The sequence below is a fragment of the Notothenia rossii genome (assembly GCF_949606895.1).
Source record: "Notothenia rossii genome assembly, chromosome: 6".
NCBI lineage: Eukaryota > Metazoa > Chordata > Actinopteri > Perciformes > Nototheniidae > Notothenia > Notothenia rossii.
Genome location: NC_136909.1, coordinates 14,699,308 through 14,721,826, shown reverse-complemented (window position 1 = coordinate 14,721,826; position 22,519 = coordinate 14,699,308). Strand labels below are relative to the sequence as shown.

Sequence of the window (22,519 nt, the reverse complement as noted above, 5' to 3'; positions counted from 1 at the left end):
CATTCTCACTTGGCCTTTTTTGGGGGATGTTACCCCAAACACCTGCTGTTGGAGTCATTAGCAGCTCCTGCAGGTGTAGGTTACATTTTTCTTTTTTTTCCTATTTTTTACCTCCACTGTAACTTTATGAAGGAATGAAATGTACACACATTTATTTTCGAAATTCAGCATAGTCAGGTAGAGAGCTTGTATTGGCTAATCTGCATCAGCTGTTGGCAATGTGCTATAGTGATTGGCTCATGCAAAACTGTAACCTCCAACCATTATTCACGAACGTGTATTGTACAGAAAATAACGTCACAGTTTTGCGTTGCTCATTGACTTGGCTGAAAGTACGGTTTATCGTTTTTGACGACTTTATGTGAAGTGAATAATCGCGGTGCATTGCGCATCTATTGCAGTGGTCAGTTTACTGTAAAATCTCCATAAATCAGACGCCAGGACAGAGGCCCTTCCTCCTGTGTTTGCTGCGGAGCCTTGACCATATTCCTGGAGATGGTTCACCTGACTTCGACTTTGAAACAAAGTAAGTGGGCTTTTCGCTGCTGTACTGTCTGTGGGTTTATGTATTGCTAATGACATGCCATGTGTTGGCTAGCTACATGTTGTGTTAGTTTGGGTTTGCCAATAAGCTAACCATGGCTGCGTTGTTGTTGTTATTTCTTGGGTTAGCTTTGCTGCTGTACTGTTAAGGTGAATTGGTGATCAAATGGGCACCTGTGCCATGCTACATGAATGCACACAATGTATAGGATCTACATGTGAATGACTCTCAACAATAATGCTGTATAGTTATCATTGGAACAATATTAAGTTAATTACATGTATATCTGATGCATATACTCATATTTTTGTTTAAAATATATTTACAAATAGATGTATTTTAAGCATAGGCTTTACACACTTCTGGTCCTACATTTGGTAACAGTAACTCCACTGTATGTGTACAGTGAAGGCCGCTTAGTGTAAATCCTGTAAACAGCTTACATTCATTTATTATTATTATTATTATTATTATTATTATTATTATTATTATTATTATTATTATTATTATTATAGTGATCTGGCCTAATATATATGAACAGAAATGTTTTCGCATACATGGCTTCTGCATGCTGCAGGTCATGCTGTGCTGCTGGTTGCTCACTATTTGTATGCTGCTGAATGTCTGTATTATTTGCAATGTATAAGTGGAATAATTTGCAATGAATGTGCATTTAAAATCCAAATGGTATTATGCAAAAATTGTAGTTTATGTAGTAGAGTGTTGTGTTGTTTGGCTTATGCTTGCCTTATTGCTTATGTCCACAGAGACATTTTGAGTACTCTGCATGTGTTGTCTTGGTTTAGGGCAATTCCCTTTGGGTTTTGGTTGTTCACATCAGAATGAAATAGCTGAACTCCTGCTCTTTGCTCTTATGGTTAAGTAGATTGGAGAGAAAGCCTGGCTTCAGCAACATGTGTTTTATTACAGTCTAAATACATTTTATTTGTTAAATCTATTCCCATAAAGATACCATGAGTGTAATAATCTCGCTCAAACATCAGACATTTTTGTTTTGCTAAATTTATGCTAACTGTAAAGGCTTCCCATTTGGTATTACATTTTCAATCCCTTGAAGGGCCTCTGACTAAAAGAACTGTAGTTCAGAAGTTCACAATTTATAGAAAGTAAGATATTTGTTTGATATGAATTGATGCCGATGTGGTTACAATTGAAGTAAGAAGGAATAGCTTGACAATATCTGGAATATGCTGATTCGCTCTCTTACATTGAGTCAGATGAGAATAATCTCTATCGCTCTTAAGTGTGAACCTAGAGCCAGGATAAAATAAGATTAGTTTAATTTAGCATGAAGACTGGATTACAGAATGAATAGATTACTAGTTACTGAATATACATAAAAGCTGTTAAACCCCTGTTTCCAATAAGGGAACCTAAAAACCTGCTTGCTCTTAATTCTTCACAGACTTGAAAGAAAGCGGTGATGATCTTTTAATCTAAATCTGAAATAACAAAAACAAAAATCTGAAAATTAGGTCTTAGTTTTTTTTACATGTGTAATAGATGACATTCAGATGAGTACACATGGCACGGTTGAGGTAATAATTGTGGTGTCCCTGAGCATCTAAAGCACAGGTGCAGTAGGGATGGGGGCAGGTACCAGATGTGTCACAACCACAGCCTGTTTCTGAATAGATAGGGATAGGCATCTCCACTTGCCTCTCATATCATTCATGGCTCATTAAGTCCACACTGTACACCGGACATCTGCTCTGCATTTGTGTGTGTACAATCTTTTACACTCTGTATTTTTTATACACACTATAAACAATTTCATCTCTTTCATCTCTGCTCACATTTCAAAACACAGAAAAGATGCTCTCTCATTGCATTTTCTGCACACGGGGGTATTTGATGTATAGCTCTAGCCTCGGATAAGTGCATAGAAGAGATTCAAATGGGATTGACCTAATTGACGGCTGGGATAATTAAACCTACACTGGTTTAAATTATCCATGTCTTAAGTGGGAATGATCTGAAGAAGATGTTTCCACTGAATGTGTCTCAGTTCTGAATTTTGCAAACCTTTCCTATAATATAATTTCTTCATTAATAAAGTATTGCATTACAAGTTCTTGCTCCACACACAGTCTCAGAGAGGTTGTCGGGTGTCTAATTAACTAGCTGTAGGGCTTTGACACCGGAGAGCAGGTGTTGTTTTCTTAGATTCAGATACTTTAATGTTAGAAAAATGTTTGGATTTAGGTTGAATATTAAGAGAGAAAACCTTTTGTATCCTCTGCTTTATGCCAGCTTGAACTTGTCCAGTATAAAACCAACACGTACATACGTCTTTCCCTAACATAACTATGTGTCTTATGTTTCTTACTTTTCAATTGTTTGTCACAAGAAGATATTTTAGAAAAAATTAACTAAATGTGTTGACCGTGAGTTTTTTTTTTAGATGTATTTAGGGCGAAGTTAATCTTATGTTAGCTGAGCTTTTGAGGGGTTCTTGTAAAATAAAACTGTTCATTCCGGTTTGAAAGCCATTCATTTTATTGACATCATCATTGTCCTCACAAAGCAAGTTGCTCAATGTGCTCTCAATTATCCAGTGAGTTGGGTTTATGAGGCCCCTTAAATATTTTTTGTCATGAGAAGCTCAAAATAATTGATTATTCACAGCTGAATGACTGTCCTTTTGTTGGAGCAGGTCAGTGGTTTTGAAACCCCCAAATATATTAGTGGCCGCATAAGTATATTTCTGTTGACATTTTTATTTTTTTATTTTTATTATGATATCATATTTTTACTTCTGTGTTGATGGAGTTTGTCTATGCAATAGAATCACAACCTATCAAGGCAGTAACAGATCATACACCAGTGTTTCCCCTATGGAGTCATAGCAGCGGTGCTAAGGCACGTGGGCCCAGCATAATGTGAGCGCGGAGCGCGTGGAATTTTTTTGTGTGTGCGAAGTGTGCCCCGCCAATTTGTTTCTATGTGTCAGCACAAGAAAGGCTCTTGAGTACCAGGGCCGGTTCTAGAACATTTGCTGCCCTAGTCGAGATTTTAGGCGAGATTTTATATATAAAGAATAAATGAAAAATCTCTACAAAAAACAAATACACTACAAAAACAGAAACTTATTGACATAGGTAATATACGTCAAAATGGCTTCAAATGTATTCAGTATTGTATGAACATGTTTTAATTGGGGGGTGGACGTGACATTCTCTAGGGAAGTTCGGGAAGATTTTTTGAACATTTTAAAGTAAAATGTTTCTATCTGGTGCACTTTGAGCACACATTACTAGAGACTAGATCTAGGGGTTACAACTCTAAAACACCCATCTGAAAAAGATCGGTTTACATTTTAATAATCAAATAAGTATGTGAACATAACCAATAACCTACCATAGCCAATAACAAATAAATGTAACTTATTTTATTTTTGTTGTTCATTTATATCTTATTTTACCCAGTTAACATTTATTAATTTATGGATATTTTTGTATCTCTCCAACTTTAAACGATATTTTTGGTTTACTGTCCTATAGTATACATTGGAATGACTTCAAACCTGTTTTTATTTATCCTAATAATTGCGGGCGCCTGATAAGCCAAAATCCCCCACTTTCATCCCTTACAGCGCCCATCGTGCAGGGCTAATGAAAAGTGTAACCGGGGTGAAAAGGGTGTTACATTTACTTAATTATGAATGTTGTTACATCAAGGCCAAAAATTAGGATGAGCGCCAACGGTCAAAAATGTTTTTTCCCCTCCAAGAGCTACCAGCGCAGCGTCCCCCAGATCTGGCGCCCTATGCCAAAAATCGGCCCTGCCAGTACATACAGTGGCAATGTCTCAAGATTTAGCAAAAATACACCTTTTAGTGAACACAAAGTAACACAAATACTACAAATCCACATGACAAACAAAAATGAAAAAGGATCGCCACTTATTATTATTTTAGCGCCGCCGCTATTTGTATATAGGGGAAACACTGGTTGTCGAGATTATTAAAAAATGGCTTTGAATATGTTTCCAGTCTGAGCAATAGCGTAGGAAGTGGAGAATAGGCCGCTACCCCGCCCCACCTTTTGCCCCTTGTCTGATTCGGTGATGCTTCCTAAATAAAAATATTATACAAAAGATAATATTAAAATAAATTATATAAAAACAAATCTTTACAAACATATATAATATATAAAACCAATGGTCAGTAAAGCAACAATGTTTTATGAAAAAAGCATTATCTTATAACTCAATACTCTAAGAAGTTAAAACAAATTTTTGATAATGTCATTTCCTCACACAAAAAGTTTCAAGTAACACCAATCCATTCGCCATTTACTTTATAATCATCCCAGTGCTCATTAAATAATCATTGCTGTGATATATTTTTTTCGAGCAACATGTTCAATGTTCAATCCATGGATGGATGGATGGATGTTCAATTAAGTGCAAATAGACTGTGAAATCATAAATATTTGGAGTTCTTCAAGCACATGATAATCAAATACATCAGCCATACATTAATACATTGTTTACTTGCCTTAGCAGGTTCCTTATTGCGCTAATAGGGCATGACAGATTTTGCTTGTTAATAATTCTGCCTGTTGCCTGCTAGAGATGATGGATGGGGTGCAAACAGCTGTGGTATCAACATGCATTTCATGTAAAACAGGGACATGAAGACATGTGGTGTCTGTGTGTGTGTGTTTGTGTATGTGTTTGCACTATGCGTTGTTTGGCACATTTCAAGAAGGGGTGTGTGTTATCCTTGTCTTTTGGAGTCAGACCCGAGGCTATGTCTAATTGGAGTCTTCACACTTTCAGGCTTGACTCACACTGACACGCTCGACCTTGGCTCTCCTCCCTTTGCCATGAAAAGGGAAAACAGTGACACAGAAACATTCCTTCTTCTTGACTGAGAAGAAAAACTTTGCCGCTACTTATTTCTTTTTTTTCTCTGCCTTTCTTCTGCTTTTGTTGTCTGCTTCAAGAGACTTCTACACTATCTTTTTTTTTAATATGAAGAGATGAACTTTTCAACCATAGAAGCATGATCTAAGAGACATGCAAAAGGTCATAACTGTTTTCAACACTGTGTTGCAGCTGGACAGATTCTTTATCTTAATTACATGTATTTTACGTAGCACATCACTAGTGAGATAAAACACATTCATACAGCACATGCGCATTACGATAGGGGAAAGAGCTATAGGGTCAACACTTCTACTTCTCGGAACTTGGACATCAATATACCTCTCACCATACATTTCAATCGCCGGTCCCTCAGGTCTCACTCCCCTTTTAGCATCCAAGGGCCTGTTTATGGGCTTGATTTTTCTCTTCCCATCAGGCAGCATTGATCAAACAGCACACTTAGGGTTTTTCAAGGTGGACATTACTACTGATGGCAACCAGTACTGGCGGCCACGGCTAAAAACTATGGCCATTATTCACCTGATTGGCCTCTCCTCCATCTCTCAGTGGTAGGCCTTTCATGATTCGGCTGGTATTTATATCCCCACAGGACCAAATCCGCATCAAAGTGTCAACTGTGAAGTGCATGCTTTCTGATGGTATCAATTTACTTGTTTAGTACGACCAAGGACAGGGGTTGGGTAGATGATTGCAATGATGTGTTATAGCTCAGCTAGGAAGTCGGTTTCACCTGTCGGGTTGTCTGCTAAGTGTTTCAATTTGTCAGCTTGGTGGCTCCGTCCTTTTCTAACTTTACTAGTAAGTATAATTAAATAATGCGTTATTATAACATTCATTTTAAGGTATGATGCATTGTAAAAAGATATACACATTTCTTGGAACTTAAGTGTAGTTTGACTGAAGAAATACAAAAATGAAACCGGGCTTTATATTTTTGTTTCCTATTATTCAGATTTGAAAAAAAGTTCAGAGTGAGAATTGACACTTTTGTTGAAATGGAAACCTGTTAATAATGTATTACTGCCAAATACTTGGTTAATGTGCCATAACCACATGTGGCTTTGTGTTGTTCATCAATGCCAATTATTCACCAACACGCAATCCTCTTTTTCGACAATAATAATTGCTGAACTGCTTATTCACATGTTTGCATTGTTGATGTAATTGTGTTGATAATTTCACTGATTAAAAACGATTTCATAGTTGAGATTGGGCTTTGGAAGAAGCGTGATGTTGCCAAGGAGACTGAGACTTTTACATTCCTTTCCCTTGACTCTCTTTCTGAGCAGCAAAACAACAATTCTTTGCACCCCATGTCTGCTCTTACTGTAGTCCAATTTGCCATATATACTTGGTCTGCATGCACTCTGTAAATAAAGGAGCAATATACAGATGTGAAAGTCTTCATCTTTTAACGACAGAAGCAGCAGAGGAAGTGGTAATTGAACAATAATTGTGTGTTTCTCTTGTGGCCTTCAGGCCTGCATCTTAACATCACAGTCAAGACATCATGTGTGAAAGAGATTGACAGACAAGCAGCTGCCTCCTCAAGCAATGCACATGCATACACCATGTGATGTAATTTAAATCAACCAGGATTTCTCTGTATTAATACCACTGGTAGAGAAAACGATTTATGTATGCAGAAAAACAAAGTTCTATATATACTCTCTTCTCCATGTCAATATTCTTCACTACTTTTTAGGAATCAAGCTGTAAGAGGCCAAACATTATAGCTAGTGGCTGCTGATGTCCGTTGCGAAGGGGTCACCCATACCCCTTGTGTGTACTTGCGAGTGAGACTCTCATTAGCACTTAATAGAGATGTTTCACAAGTGAATGGACATGTGTTCAGTTAGATGTGTGTCTGTGTTACAGGGGTAAAAAAACACTTTCTGTCCTTCTATCTCTTCCAGCCATTCAGGGTGATTTATTCATTCCAAGCTGACATCCGCTGTGCCCCTAAATGTGTCCATGTAACCAAGAGTTGGCATAATAGACCCTCCTCATTTGTTTCCTGGGCTCATAGTGACATGGTTCACCATGACCTCTGCCTTGACATGTGCTGGTGCCACGAACTGTCCTTTGTAGCAGGGGTGTTTTTGAAGGGTGCCCAATCTTTTCAGAGGGCATTGTGACAAAGACTAACATTGTAATTCTTTATATGTCCGCGTGTATGTGTTTGAGTTTTGTGTAAGCAGAGAAAGCTGTGTAAATGCCATGGCATCTGTACAGCGACCCATGGTTGTGGTAAGCACCCCTTTAACACCTAGAAGGCAGAGATAACAGAGGAGCAGCCCTATTTGTCTGTGTCCACCTTTTGTCAGATACGGCCATTTAAGGACCTACACACATCATTCCACTCATACAGTCCATGCACACTTTCAAAGGGACAAGATCACTTTTACTTAACTTGTCTTAAAAGAACAAGGTTAAAATAAGTAAATAAAATGGTGTAACATGTTTTATTTATAGTAAAATATTGCATATATACACCTGTTGGAGAGATACAGTGTATATTTATGTTTGTGTATAACAATGTTAAAACAATGCAACCATTCTACAAGGACTTTACCACATCTTGTTAGAAGTTCAACATTTTAAGTGTCAAAGTCACATTTGATCACCCACATCAGACTCCAGACAGAGAGAAAATTAAAGGGTAGTGATGTTCTGCTCACATAAAGTCTCACATAAAGGCTTTTCCATTTCCTCTGAAAATAGTGAAAATTGAGTTAACAGTGTCTCATTACATTTCCGACTAAAGCAAGGGACCTTTGGGGGCTGATCCATAGATGAGTATGAGCACTCTTGTTCTGTCGTGTCTCACAGAGATGCACAGAGAAAAGGTCCTTAAGAATATCTTCCTCGCACTTGGACAGGAGGCGCAATTATGCCTGCCACGATTCCAGCAGAGACGCACGGATACCCGTCATGTTGAGTGGGTTTGCAGGCTGTGGGCGGCGTGCCAGGGGAAGGTCAGAGTGCCCATCTTGTTTCCAGATTTGTCGGCTCTGCTCCTACATGTGTTTTGTCTGTGCTGTGCGGTCCAGAGAAACCCTGAAATAAGAGGGCTGATTGCTGTGATTGCTGCGTTGCCATACACCTAGTATGACATTTCTCAAGAGATGTGGAGGTAGAATATCTTTCTTTATTATTTTTTGAATAGGTTTCATATCTTAATAAAGGATATTTTCACATTTGCAACATTTATGTAACGTCCACACGGTTCCGTCGCGTGCTTCAACGGAGACGCTTCCCATTCACTTTGAATGGGGTGACGTCAAGTTTTGCCGAACTGCATTGTGGTTCCGTCGCTTCGCTTCGCCTCCATTGCTCGCTTCGAAAGTTGAAAAAAGTTCAACTTTTCAAGCGTCGACTGAAGCGCCAGCCAATCAAATAATATGCCAGTACAAGCGCTAGCCAATCAAACCGCGAGCTTGTGTGTCCGGGGCGGGAGATTCATGTGATTGGTTGTTGGTTGCGCGCCAGACACGCCCACCGGCTTCAACGCAACGGAACCATGTGGACGTACCGTTAGATCTACAGCTTGGTTTCTATTCAGTTTTACTGACATCATCCCAGTACAACTTTCTTTTGTAAAACATAATAAAAGAAGCTGATGCACAATGAAATGCAAACTACTCTATCCCAACATAAAACACTTGGTATTCAGAGCTTTACACAATCAGTCTCTGAGCCTGTTCATAATTCATACAGAGCAGGGCACTAAACACACCATGAAAGTGGGTGCCAGAATGAGGAGGGGGCTCCCAGGGGATTCCCATTCCTGCATTTGTACCATACTATCCATACCTTTTCTAAGGACCCATCTGTTTGCCTGCTCAAATCCCTCTGGCCTGTTCTAAACACAGTGCTGTACACTCCTCTATGATTGGGGAGGGAGAAATGAATGGGCAATATTTGGTATTTAAATGTGGTCTCTGTGATGCATGATGTTGCTCTGATGAAGCTGTATCCCTAGAGTCACATTTAGCTACTGCTGAGCAGGTTACACATGTGGATTGGTGAGTTAGCGGCACCCACACACTGTAAGTTGAACAGACTGGGAAATGAATAGCAGAGGAAGTTGAGAGGGAATAAGTAATGCTTCACCAGTAGGCTCTAGTTGTTGTGTATATGAGTTACTTTGTAAGACAGATTTTCCTCTGAGGATGCTCATTTCCTCGTGACTCAATTCACTTTGTGAGGCAATTACCCTTCTAAAACCCCAAGCACCCAATCTCTTCAGCTTCAACACAACTCTACATACAGGCAAAAACACTGCTTCTGTCAGGTTGAACGACTGATTACAGATCTGAAACGGAAACCATGATGATAACTGTACGTGTACACCTCAGGAGAGAGGCGTTCCTCTCGTGTTACGAGTGTGACACAGCCAAACCACCTCCCTGTGGTGCCTGACAGGTGCAGGGAGTTGGGGTTTTCTGGATCCTCAGCAGGGGCATTGGACAGGATATCACGCCCTCTGATCCCACACACTGTGACCGGGAAGATGCCTGCCTTTTGTCTCTAACCCACTGTTGACAAGTACCTCTTACTGCCATGTGGTCTCCTGGGGCAGCTGTCATGGTGAACAGAGCCCCCCATCACAGACTACAAACTACTCCTTTTTCACCCATTCATAACATGGGATTCTACAAGGATGTGTTCATAGCTATAGCAGCCAAGATGAATTTGAACATGACAAATTAATCAAAGAAGGTTCATTATTTGACCAATTAGAGAAGCAGGGTTTATCTCAGTTGTCTGAGTTGTATTAAAGCTTTGCCATTTGGTTGCACTGCCTTTTTTGTGGTCTCTAATCATCATTTTAAATGTAACTCGAGCCACTATTAATACATGTGAAAGAGAAATATAACCCACCATGTTTGTATACCCTTTTTTTTTTTTTACACATTCTGTCAAACCAAACAGAGACTTGCTTATTAGGGTTGCACGATATATCGTGTCGTGATGATAATCGTGATATGCGCATGCACGATTTTCACATTGCAGGACGTGCGATTTAAAAAAAAAAACATTTTTAAAAATCTTTAATTTTTTTAGGACTTGCGATATTAAGTAGGCAAATTAACTCAAACACGTCATGTAACAATTATTTTTGCTGCTTGCTACAAAAGGAAAACTTGCGCGGCTCTCATGTCAGGGGTACTTGAGTGAGTGACATGCAGGCTCTGCATGCACTGCAAACCACAATCACAATCAAATCTCCAAAGCAAACGGACCCGGTGATTAAAGATGAAAACACTGAATAAAGTAGTTTCATGTGTTTCTCCAGGGCAGTTCGGCGCTGCTAACCGAGCTTTTTGCTCTGATAAGTTAAGTTCCAGATGTCCGTGACTAAAATCCTTCATTCGGTTCAATATAGTTAAAAAAATACCAATTGTATAGCATTAAAGTTCAAGAAAGGATGGTTTGGAGGGAAAAAAACGGTCCTTTCTTCAATTCCTGTATGTTTTCATATCGCAATATATATTGCAGGGGGAAAAAAAATCGCAATATCAGTTTTTTCCAATATCGTGCTGCCCTACTGCTTATAGTATCTTAATAAATAGACAACACCCCAAACATAGCTGGACTGATACATATCAAAGCCTTTTAACAAAAACGAACACTCTTGTGTCAATTCTCTAGCTGAATAACAGTAATGCATTTATGTTCGCTGTTCCCAGTTATTGGAAGCTAATGAGGAGGAGAAGGAATGTAGTTTCTGCCCATCTCTGCAATCTGCCTCCCTGCCTGCTTGGATGTCTCTGCTGCTCAGGGTTGTCACGGTGCTCTGAGCTCCTGATGTAGCGTATTAGGCAGGACAATCGTTATTAAGCACATTTCAGGCTCAATTACCACTCAAATGCACAGCCATCAAGGCTCCACCGTGGGCTCTCAACAGATGGTTGCGGTTGTCGGATAGACAGGACTGGTGATGTCTTTGTCAGACTAGGTGCTGTAGTGTAAAGGAGGACCATATCAGCACCAGAAGAAGCTCATAGCCACTCTGTGCTGCGATTTGGCTTTTACACATTCATCTCATTATTCATCACAATAACTAGAAGTATAACAAATTGTAGGACACTGGTCTTCAAATCACAATTTTGCAGCCTATCTACAGCATCATGTGCTTTGCCTATATTTGAATGACTGCCTCTGTGCTCATCAGATACCAGATACTTTTCCTTTCACATAAGGTCAGTCTTTAGATGCTACTATTTTTACAAGATACTTTACTTTAGACAGGGTAGGTTTTATCGAATGAAAGGCATGTGCTCATAATAATAATAATTCATAAAAAAATATTATTAGAGCGCTTTACAAATACACATTACACATATTAGACATGTAAGAGTCATTACTGTGGACATTACCCACAGGAGCAAATGCGGGTAAAGTGTCTTGCCCAAGGACACAACGGCCTGACGCAGTGGCGGCCGAGGCAGGATTCGAACTGGAGTTCACCAACACCCCTTGATTTGATGACCAACGCTCTAACCACTGCGCCAAAATGACATAGAAAGAGTAACAAAGTGTTTTGAGGTGTTATATTGCTTTATTTGCAGTGAATTGTGTGAAAATGAATGTTTTATGTTAAAAACAAGTATTTAAAGGTCAACATTTGATAATACATATGGCCAATATTATGTCCAAAACTAGTATAGTCTAGATGCGGGTTTTAAAAGTCATATATTTTACAAGCAGATATTTCTATATAACTGATATATTACTTTGCATTCGTGCCATGTGAACATAACATATTAGACAGCCCTTTAATTTTTACCCAATAAAAAGCCTACTTTTATACTTTTCTTTTAAATGAAATATGACTTGCCACTTGCTTTAATACTTAGTGAAAAATACTGTACAATGTATCTTCATTTTTCCATTTGAAATGAAAATCACAAAGCATTATCTCGGTACTGGAGCTTCACTTAACAGAACACTGTCAGTCCATGGTAAAAGTCCAGTTAAGGCTTTTTGTGCTGTGCAGTTTAGAGAAGAGACATTACTTAGCCTTCAGATATAGTGACTCACACTCTGCTTTACAGACAGCCAAATTATATAAAGATAATCACGTTCAAAGATAAGCCACTTGCAGTTTCCCCCAGTGCACGCAATGTTACTTAGTCACTTTAGCCTGTCAGGGAGAATTACCCATGGTAGAAGTGAAAATGTAAATCTATAACTTAGGGCAACGTTTTAAACCTCTTCACTGAGGAAAATACTTTGTTGTCTAGTATCAGCATATGACTTGTGGGCCTCCAGCAAAAGGTTATCATATCTATGATTTAAATTTGATATACCTCAAGACCATTGGATCATTTTCAACTTTCATCTTTAAAGTCTAGATCTAAATCTCATCAGAACCAAACATCATCCATCAAAGTGTATCTGAGGGTGGATTTGTGTTTGTTTTGATTGAATTAAAATTTATCTTGGCATGTTTTGAAGCTTGTAAAGAAGCTTTGCAGCCAATACTGTTACAAAACATCTAATGAAATCAAATATTTGATTTATACATATCCATTCCAAAACGCTTTCTTGTGATGCGGCAAATATGAAAATAACTCTGAGCGCTGGATGCTTTGGATGATTATGATAATGCTGATCTGCTAATGTCATTTCGGCTCTGAGGCTGAGGGAGCTATCGTAGTAAGTAACAGTCATCCCAGCAAATCAAATCAAGAGCTTTGGTTTGTCTCCAAAACAACCTAGAGATATAACAGCGACGATCTTTGAACTGTAAATCACATTTACAAAGCTCTTCACGTCTCCAATTTGCAGTGTTTTAGCTACTTATCAGAATATCTCCCATGTGAAAGTGAGTGCGTTAGAGATGCTACAGTTAGCCTATTTAACCACCCACCTGGGCCCATACCACCCACCTTAGCATCTGAGTCACACTCTGCCTTCTCTTTCAGATGGGCTGAGCAGCAGAATTAACAGCGCAGCACAGGACAGCTCAGCTCGGTGTACGTGTGTGGGTGGAACAGCCTTATGGCTTCAGTCATTCAACCAACCATGAGGGCATCAAAGAGACACAAGCAGAGAGAGAGAGAGAGAAAGAGATAGGCCAGGCAGAGCAACAACAACTCAAAACGAGATGTCAAACAAAGAATAGGAGAATATGAGGGGAGGTGAGGATTCATAGACAGAAAATGAAATAAAAAAGCAAAGAAGGAGCAGGACAGACAGACCAGACACCAGGGGAGCAAGCATATAGAGAGGAGAATGCACAGCAAACAAAAGAAACATGACAAACATCCTCTTCTCTACATCCATAGCCTGACACACAGGCAGCCACTGTTGAGAGCGGTAATATTACCTCCACCACAACTCAACTCATATTCCCAAGAACTTCCTTCGGCAGGATTTTTGGCATGAGCGCTGAAGCTTTTGTTCTGCCAAATAACATTAGGAGGTGGGCAGGCAGAAGAGACAGGGCCCGCTTCTGAGATGGCACAGATGCCGGCAAAGAATGTGTGAGACCAGTTAAACACAACGAAGGGGATTGTACGGAAGTGACAGAAATGACAGTGAAGCTTCCCGCTGTGGACACTAATGCTATTGAGATTTTGTCTCTTATGCATATTTTAGAGATTAACAGTATGTCAGCAATGTTCATAGTCAAGAGATGTGATTTGGGAGTGGTTATTACTTTAATGACAATGAATTCATCTTCTACTTATTGTGAAAAGCACCGTGAAGAAGTCATTAAAACTAAGAATGACTGTTTCCACAAGTTCTTGTGATCAAACCCTGCTATATATTTCAAGAGTTTATGACAGTCTACCAAATGTAGATACCAGTATTCCCTCTCCACCCACTTTCTGCCTCCATTTCTGACTAAAATGCATCTTTTTTGAATACATCAACTCCTTTCTCCCTTGGCTATAGCAGCCATAGCTCTGAAGAGCCATCCACCACTAAGCTCCTCTACACATTGATCCTATGCTTTAAGTCAGGCCTTGACTAACTGTCAGCAAAAGCAGTCTCTTGCTGTTTTTCACATTATGTATCCTTGTATTGTCTGTTCATTTCCAATGTCCTCCAGCACTTAACAGATGATACATATTTTCAGCTAACTGTGAGACCAGTACTTCTTGATAGCTTCCTCTGATCCCATCAAGGAATCTTTGTTTTTAACTGCTGACGCTATAATGCTTCTGTCTGAGCAAAAAGCGGATGAGTTCCTAAGCCATGGAGAGAATGCATGTTTTTCCATCCCCATGACTGGGTGAGCGTTGTGCGTTAATGAGATTAGTGAGACATTAACGCCTCCATGCTCAACCAGGCAGACGCAATAACAGGCTTGCTATAGAAAAACTCTTTCACTTTCATGCTCTCTTTCCCTTATTCTCAATGGAGGATGCTACCAACCTTGTGGTTGTTTTGGAAAAGATGCGTTATTAGTAAGTGTAGGTTAAAACTAACAAGTATTTCAACGTTTTTAATCTGTTGATTCTTAATCTAATTGAACAAACGTTTAATCATTTCCAGAATTGCATTAACTGTAAAAAGCATGTTTTTTGGACAATGCTCTTTTACCACAATTATAAACAAATCTTAAAAAATTGACATCGGAGGTTTAACCTTTCCCTATAATAAAATTGATAAATATAGGCAGATATGTGAGGTTTGACGTTAATTTAAAAACAAACATAATATACAAGCTAAGCTAATATTATCAAGCCTTCTACTAGCCAGACATGATTTGTTGTTATATGAAAGCCATCAACACAACCTTTAAAACCTACGGTACATCCGGACAAATAAGGAGACGTCAATGATCCAAAAGTGATGTAGGCCATCTGTAAGCTAGCAATTCCAAATTGATGACATTAAGTCTGAAATAACCAGTGGTTCATACCTAATTAATTGTAGACAATACATTGGCAAAGGCCAAGTTGGATGTTTGGGAGGAATTGTGCTGTGCTCAGAGACTGAGAACAACATTGTCAGTGGCTTTGCTGCTTGAGAAAAATGCCAAAAGGTATGAGCTTTTCGTAGCTAGGCACATGCCACATTGCCGTCATTGAGGAAACAAATTGACAGCTGCAGGAGCACAGGTGCTGGGCCGATTGACAGATACTTTTCCAAGAACACAACTCTCATATCCCCAAAGCAGAAGGATAAGGAGACCATATCCCATTTATTGGTAACAATTTTATGCTGGGATGTCGGATCATTTTAAACTGAGTTGTGATGGATTCCTCACAAGGCTGGATTGACAACGGGGGCCTGTGCTGGACATGTAGACGTTTGACAGCTTCTGCTCAATCCAACAACTGTCTCTTTCTGCATTCGGCACAGCGGCTCTAACTCAATGCAAACAAGTTAAATGCATACTTGACAGAATCAAATTAAACTTCACCAAAACCAACCTAGTTAGTTAAATGTAGCTGTTCCAACAATCACCAACTCTGGTTTTGGTCAAAATAAACCCTCAATTCACAGAGTAAGGTGTGCAGATCTTAGTGCCAAAGCAAGAAGATAATGTATAGCTTGTGTAGAGTCAGGCAGAGATAGGCAGACGGCTTCATTTGAACAGAAGAACATGCAAATACAAATATTAAAAACACCCATCATTTTATAAAAATGAATGAGATTGAATTAAAATTGTATTCATTTATTTCTAATTCTATTCAGCGGCTAGAAAGTAGCTCAAATATCAGTCATTATGACTTCTGAAACAAGATTAGAATCTTTTAAAATGTCCTTACCTGCTACGATTGATGGAGGCAGGGGCCCATATTAAATCTCCCAGATGTGGCAGCAACATTATGACTGTATCGGGAGGAATAGTTTAGAAACTGGTATTTTTGATAATAATGGAGACTCAGAAGAAGTTCACTCTTAAGTCATAGGTTTAGATAACAATAAAGCATGTTGAATGCTAAGGTAACTTCTGAATACTATCTGTTCAATGTCACTTTATTATGGTTCCACAGATTTGACATGATATTGCTTTGTCTTAAAAACTATAACGTTTAAAACAATGTGTAAAAATGTTTGTGTATGAGAGTGCTTTAGGCAGAGTGATGACTGTGCTGGAATAAAAGAGATCCATCTTGAACCCACTTCCTCAGAAGAACCCTCTTGGCTTTCACTTCCCTCCTCTGAGGACTCTATAGAGTAGCGAAGTCCCTCCCCTACCGGGGGAGCTCCATGGGACCTTATTTCGGAAAAATCATGTATTGAAGTCAATGGAGAGAGAAAGATTATCTTTCGATCCCGTTTGAATTGTGCCACGAATTACACATATGATGTTTGTCAATTTAAAAGATAATTTTGCATGTAAAAAAAAAAAGTGAAGTAAAACAGTTTTTTTTGCAACAACATTTTTTTTGTGTGAAGCGCTCAATGAACTACATCTCTGGTCTTGCATACGTCACCAACACCAAGATAGCCGTCACGTTAGCACCTCTTTCTTTCAGAATTAAGTGAAAAGTATTAAAAGAGGTGAAAATCACTACAAGTCTGGCCATGTTGAGAACTGCACATATATGGAGCTATTTCAGGGTAATAACTTTTGATCATTCAAAAAAATACAATTTATTTGAAAGTTCAAGTTTTTATCCTGAACTTTGAAAAATACAATGATGTATTCAAAATAAAAATAAGTATTTAAAATCATTTTTCAGGTTGAATATTATTTTGATTCAGTTCTGCAATTTTTTTGAATAAAATATTTATTTTCAGATTTCACTTTTATACATATATATATTGATATTTGAATCCTTATTTTTTTCAGTTACATTTTTATCGTTTTCAGATTCAAAACAATTATTTTTTCAGTTTCAAATCTTGTTTTTTCAGGTTTCACATTGCTTTTCACCTTCAGATCGTTTTTCGCTTTCAGATCTTTTTTTTCCGCTTTCAGATCTTTTTTTTTCGCTTTCAAACTTTTGGCCCTGATGTTGCTTGGGGGGGCGGGGCTTACCGAAGAGTAGTCTGGCATCCTGAGTGGCAGGCCTCCCTCTGTCATGTTGCCTTCATGGATGTTACAGTAGGTAGCGCGAGAAATATCAGCGCCATATAGATAGATATAACTCAATACTTTCTATACACGATACTTATAAGCATGACAACCTGAAATCACAGCTGACTGCAGGAGAGAGGAGAACCATTTTAAAGGTTGGTTGCAGCACGGTGATTGGCTGCTGGAGAATGAAGTGAATGTAATAGGTTAAAGAGAATGCCCGTGATGAGCTGATTATAAGCAGCTGCGGACTGAATGTATACCAGTCTTCCTGAAAGAACTTACGCTAAGCTTCACTTCAATCAGGAGAGACTTCATTTTGTACAATAACATTTATTGAAACATGTCACGTGATAAATGTTAAGTCTTTGGCGATTAGACCCCGATCCTGAAATCGTATATCTAAAGGGGGAAATGCAGCCGTGAGCATAGGGATTTGTAGTCTTTCTAGTTGCGTATTTTTCATAGTCTTATATTTCAACAGTTTTAAGACAAACTGTGACTTTTTTTGACATGGAAATGATTTTTAAAGATTGACAAACATCATGTGTAATTCATGGGCACAATTAAAACGGGATCGAAAGATAAGTTTTCTCTCTCCATTGACTTCAATACATAATTTTTCAGGAAGTAGATGGGCGTGACTTCACCACTCTATACCAGTCTACTCCCACCCTTTCATATCCACCTCCCTGCCTTACTTTTACCTTCTTACTCTTTTCCCCGCTCCTCCTTTTCCAGCCCCATCCACCCCAACAGCATTTGCTGCCCAAATCCTCTTCATTACACAGCACAAAGAAACATATATAGTAAAGGGGCGAGAGGAGGTTGGCCAACACACTGAAGGAGGTGCAGTTTGAGAGAGTACGGCAAGGACGTCTACTGGGGCTTGAGGGGGTTGATGAATGAGTGAATGAGGGGAAAAAAATAATAATATTAGGTGAGTGCTAGAAAGTGAGTCTTAATATGTAGACTCAGAGGGTCACTGTGTAGGCAGCAGCGTGTTGTTTGTTTTATCAATGCCCCACTGGCGCTATGGGATGGGGTTTGAGTGAAGGCCAGTGGCCACAGCTTGCCATGGAGGGTCCAGTGATGAATGTTCAGAGGCAATCTAGGACACTGCAGCAGAAACACCATCAATTCAGTGGCCGTATCACAGCACAATTGGGAGGAACTGTACTGTGGAATGTGTTTTTGTATGTGTGCGCAAATGTGTGTACCTACAAATTCCATTGTGTTTAAGAAAGTTTGTGTGTCCTTTAAACTCATATGGGGGGGTTAAAGGATTACAGCTGTCTCTTGGCTGTGGGAAGTAGCTGAGCAATGCTTCCCATTGGTCATTCCCATGAACCCTTGCTCTTTAAGGGGCACGGTGGGAGGCAACAGCGAGGACAGAGGAGTGTATCACCACTGGCTGGACCAAACACAGCCAAACTGCCAGCCCAACCTTGAGAAAATAATCTTTGAGTATGTATATCTTTTTGACACATACATTACTAAAAACTTTGATTGTGGCATGCACACAGACTACAACTTTCTAAAACAATACACAAACACTTAAAAAGTCCTGAATATGCCCATATTTATTTTTATTCCCACTCTTTTCCAACTATGGTTTATCCTTGGTCCAAGCCCAAGACTCAACTCCAGGCCTTGTCCCTGCCATAACACCAACCACTTATCAACAGGTTTTCTGTATGTGAGGTCTGCCAGGCTCTTTCTGCTGAGGGTATGATTAGGATGAGAGGGGTGGGCATTTCGCCTCAAACACCAGCCAGAAAAAAACCCCACACGGTGATAAGGGCAAAGAATCCCTAGCACGTCATGCATTTTACCGGCTTGTCATGGTTTTGCTCCCATCCCCGGCAGCAGAGCATATTTACTGTGAAGGAAACGGCACTAGTAATCTTGTTGCCTCTGCCCTAACTGTATCAAAATGTTGTTTGGAGAGCTTCAAACTTCTCAGTCCCTCACTGTCACAAAGATAGAAAGGATGACTTCACAGAGCTTTTCCTGAAGGAGAAATATCTTGGCTGAATGTTTCTCTTCCTGGCACTAGCTAGCTGGATGTCTCAGTTAAAGTGTATAGCCCGTGGAAAATGTTTCTGTAATTTATTTGATCACATTAAAATCGGGAACAGATTTGTTTGCTGTGACAATGTTTGTTGAGTTAGGGGCAGCCAGACTGTCTCCCACAGTGGCCTGTTGGATGTGTGTGAAGCTACAGGCAAGAAGTCTGTAGGCCTATACAAACGGCGTACTTTACCTTAACCAGCGCTGTCAAGGAAACTGTTCGTATGGGCTTAAGAAAATAACACATTTACGGAATTTTCCTACCTCACCATTAAATATTATAATATGTTTCAACCTAGAATCCAATTATGATTATTAGTGCTTTTTTAGAGGTATTGGGTAATCATGACCACAAACTGTTCTATATTTATCCTGTAGCTTCACAAAATATTCCACTGTTTTGAATATATGGTTAATGGGATGATCAAAGGGCTCTTTGACTGTTGAGCCAAAATATCCCCATATCACCTCCCAAGTGGTTGACCAGCAAAAGCTACCAATCTTCAAATGCATGTCCTGTTTTTGGACAGCTGATGCATTGTAAGCTTCTGAGAAAACTGTAACTTCAATGTATTATTGCATTAGTATGATCCATGCTACTTTTAAAGTTGACTCTGTATGGCGTTTGATCGCGCAATGCCAGTTGGGATGAATGGTAGCCTGTCATTACGTGTGTTATTTCTTGGTATTTTTGAATTCACACCCAACCCTCCCACTTTGGAGACTGTTTGAAACTCATGACACATTGTCTGCTGTCCAAAGAACACAGAAGACTCAAAAGAGCAGCAGCTAACATTCTCACATTCCTTACATAGCTTGCACATAAAGGTCATTAAGAACAACAACACGTACTTCAGCATAAAGCCTTGATTAAATAGGGGATGGGTAGGTGGGTGCTGTGACAATCTTTTTTATAGTCATCATCCACCTGGATTTGGTATTACTTTCCTATGCTGTGAATAATTAAATAGTTGGAGCTCAGATGTAAAAGTTTTTATTTCTAAAGTCACACACTCAAGACCACAGTCCTCATTTAGCTGATGTGCAAATTAGTTTATTTCAGAAAAAGGCCTTGGTGGCTTTCATTTAGTGATATCAAAGGCAAAGAGCAAGTTCATTATAATTACCAGACCTTCACCCTGTTGTGTTTGTTCAAATGCCATCTGAGGAGGAAAATAACTTTGAGAGGACTGGACAGACTGGAACTTTTATCATTAACAACTCAATATGTGTTACATATTTTAAATCTCATTTGGAGAAATTAAACATGTATTCCACTGCAGTGAGAAGTAAAGTAAACATCATCAGAGTATTCCAAACAATGCGTTTGGTTTTGTTTCACTATCAGACCTCATGCATGCGGATGAATTTGACCATTTAAATGAAAAACATTTGGACATAGGGGAAACGGAGAAAAAGGTTTCTCTGCATGTAAATTGATGGGTGGGCAGGAGGAAAGTCTAGAATTGTTGTCTATTCCAGATCAAGCTCAGAGACCAAGGACCTCAGTGTCACTGCCAGTCTAATGCAGACGCCAGAGGAATATTATGGGTCTGGCGGAAATGAATTGTGGGCACAGAGAGTTCCTCTTGTAGCGCAAGACAACACTGGTGTGAGAGAGGGAATAAGGGCTGCTGCCTCTGGGCAAAGGCCCATGCCAAGTAAACATTAGGCATAACCCACCAAAGGAATATTTTGTAAGATGTCTTTGAGGCCTCACCTAGAGGTTCTTTGATTCTTATTCAAAGGCAAAAAAAGAGAGAGTTCTTAAAAGTTTTGGAGCTGCAGAGACAAGAATTGGACCTGACAAGAGAAACACTCATATGAATGAATGAGGCCCTAAAAGGCTTTGAAATTAGGCCTCTTTACATCGAACTCTAGATTCTGAAATGGAAAAACCTAAACCGAATTCTATATTTCAACTACTCACTAGGAAAGAAAGCTACTTTTCTACTACTACACCTGAAGGTTAAATCTTCATCTTTGTTATCAACACGTCGACCCGCTGTTAAGAGAGTACGTTCAGATTTCTAAAGCTTTTACCTTTGCCGAGACATCAAACCCTTAACAGCAAGAGTGTACGTCCCTACTTGCTGATAAAGGGGATAACAGGGGCTCTCTGGGAGTATAAAGCTAGGTCTCTGGGTAGTTAAGTGGCCTAAGGGCCTGTGTAGAAAAGCTACTTCACATTGACCACCACAGTAATGGACTAGCAGAGCAGATATCATTATCATTATCTATCATTAGTGACACAAGTGTAAGTCACCAAAAAAGACCATATTTGGACATTGCCATTGGTCAGTGTTTGGTCTATATATATGTTAGTCAGATCTATTCAAAGTACACTCACTACTTAATACTCAAATGGATGCCAGCCAGACAATTGCATATCTCTGGTCGCTCCAGAACTTAACATAAAATGTGAAAATGTGTTTTTTCTTTGTGAGAATGAAATGTTCTATTATCACGAACAACACCGCCGGGACGATGCCATATGTGTACAGAATTATCTTTTCATATGAAATCTGAAAATGTCACCTTTTTGTTTCTCACCTTTAGTTAGACGTCGGGGAGTGATCATTTTAGGTGCCAAATGTTCACCTTTTTATCTCAAGCTGAGTCTTACTAGGCATTTCCTTCACTGAATTGTATTAATCATTGGATTTATGCAATCTGGATTGCATTATGGCTTTGATCTTCCTTGTTCATGGGGGGTATCTAATGCATTTTTGTGGTTTCACAGTACATATCAATTCCCAGAAATTAGAAAAGACATATGACTTGTATGTTCTTAACTAGCTGGTATAACATACGTTAATGTATTTATTTAATTTGATTAAATGATGAAGTAGTAGAATAGACTGTATGTTTGCCCTCTCTTATTTATTATATATTCTAAAGTGTTAACACCAGTGAAGGAGGACATTTAGATAACAGAGCAAAACAATTAAAAATAACCACAAAATCTTACCTGCAGTTGCAAACCA

General features: G+C 39.1%; 1 long non-coding RNA gene across 1 annotated transcript in view; it reads left to right on the top strand.

The window, feature by feature from the left end:
• The first annotated feature begins 302 nt into the window (after window positions 1-302).
• Window positions 303-22,519, top strand: part of LOC307042312 — a 101,421-nt gene continuing 79,204 nt past the window's right edge. The window contains exon 1 of the long non-coding RNA XR_013809072.1: window positions 303-526. This is a non-coding gene — a long non-coding RNA (uncharacterized lncRNA). The remainder of the gene's footprint in view (window positions 527-22,519) is intronic.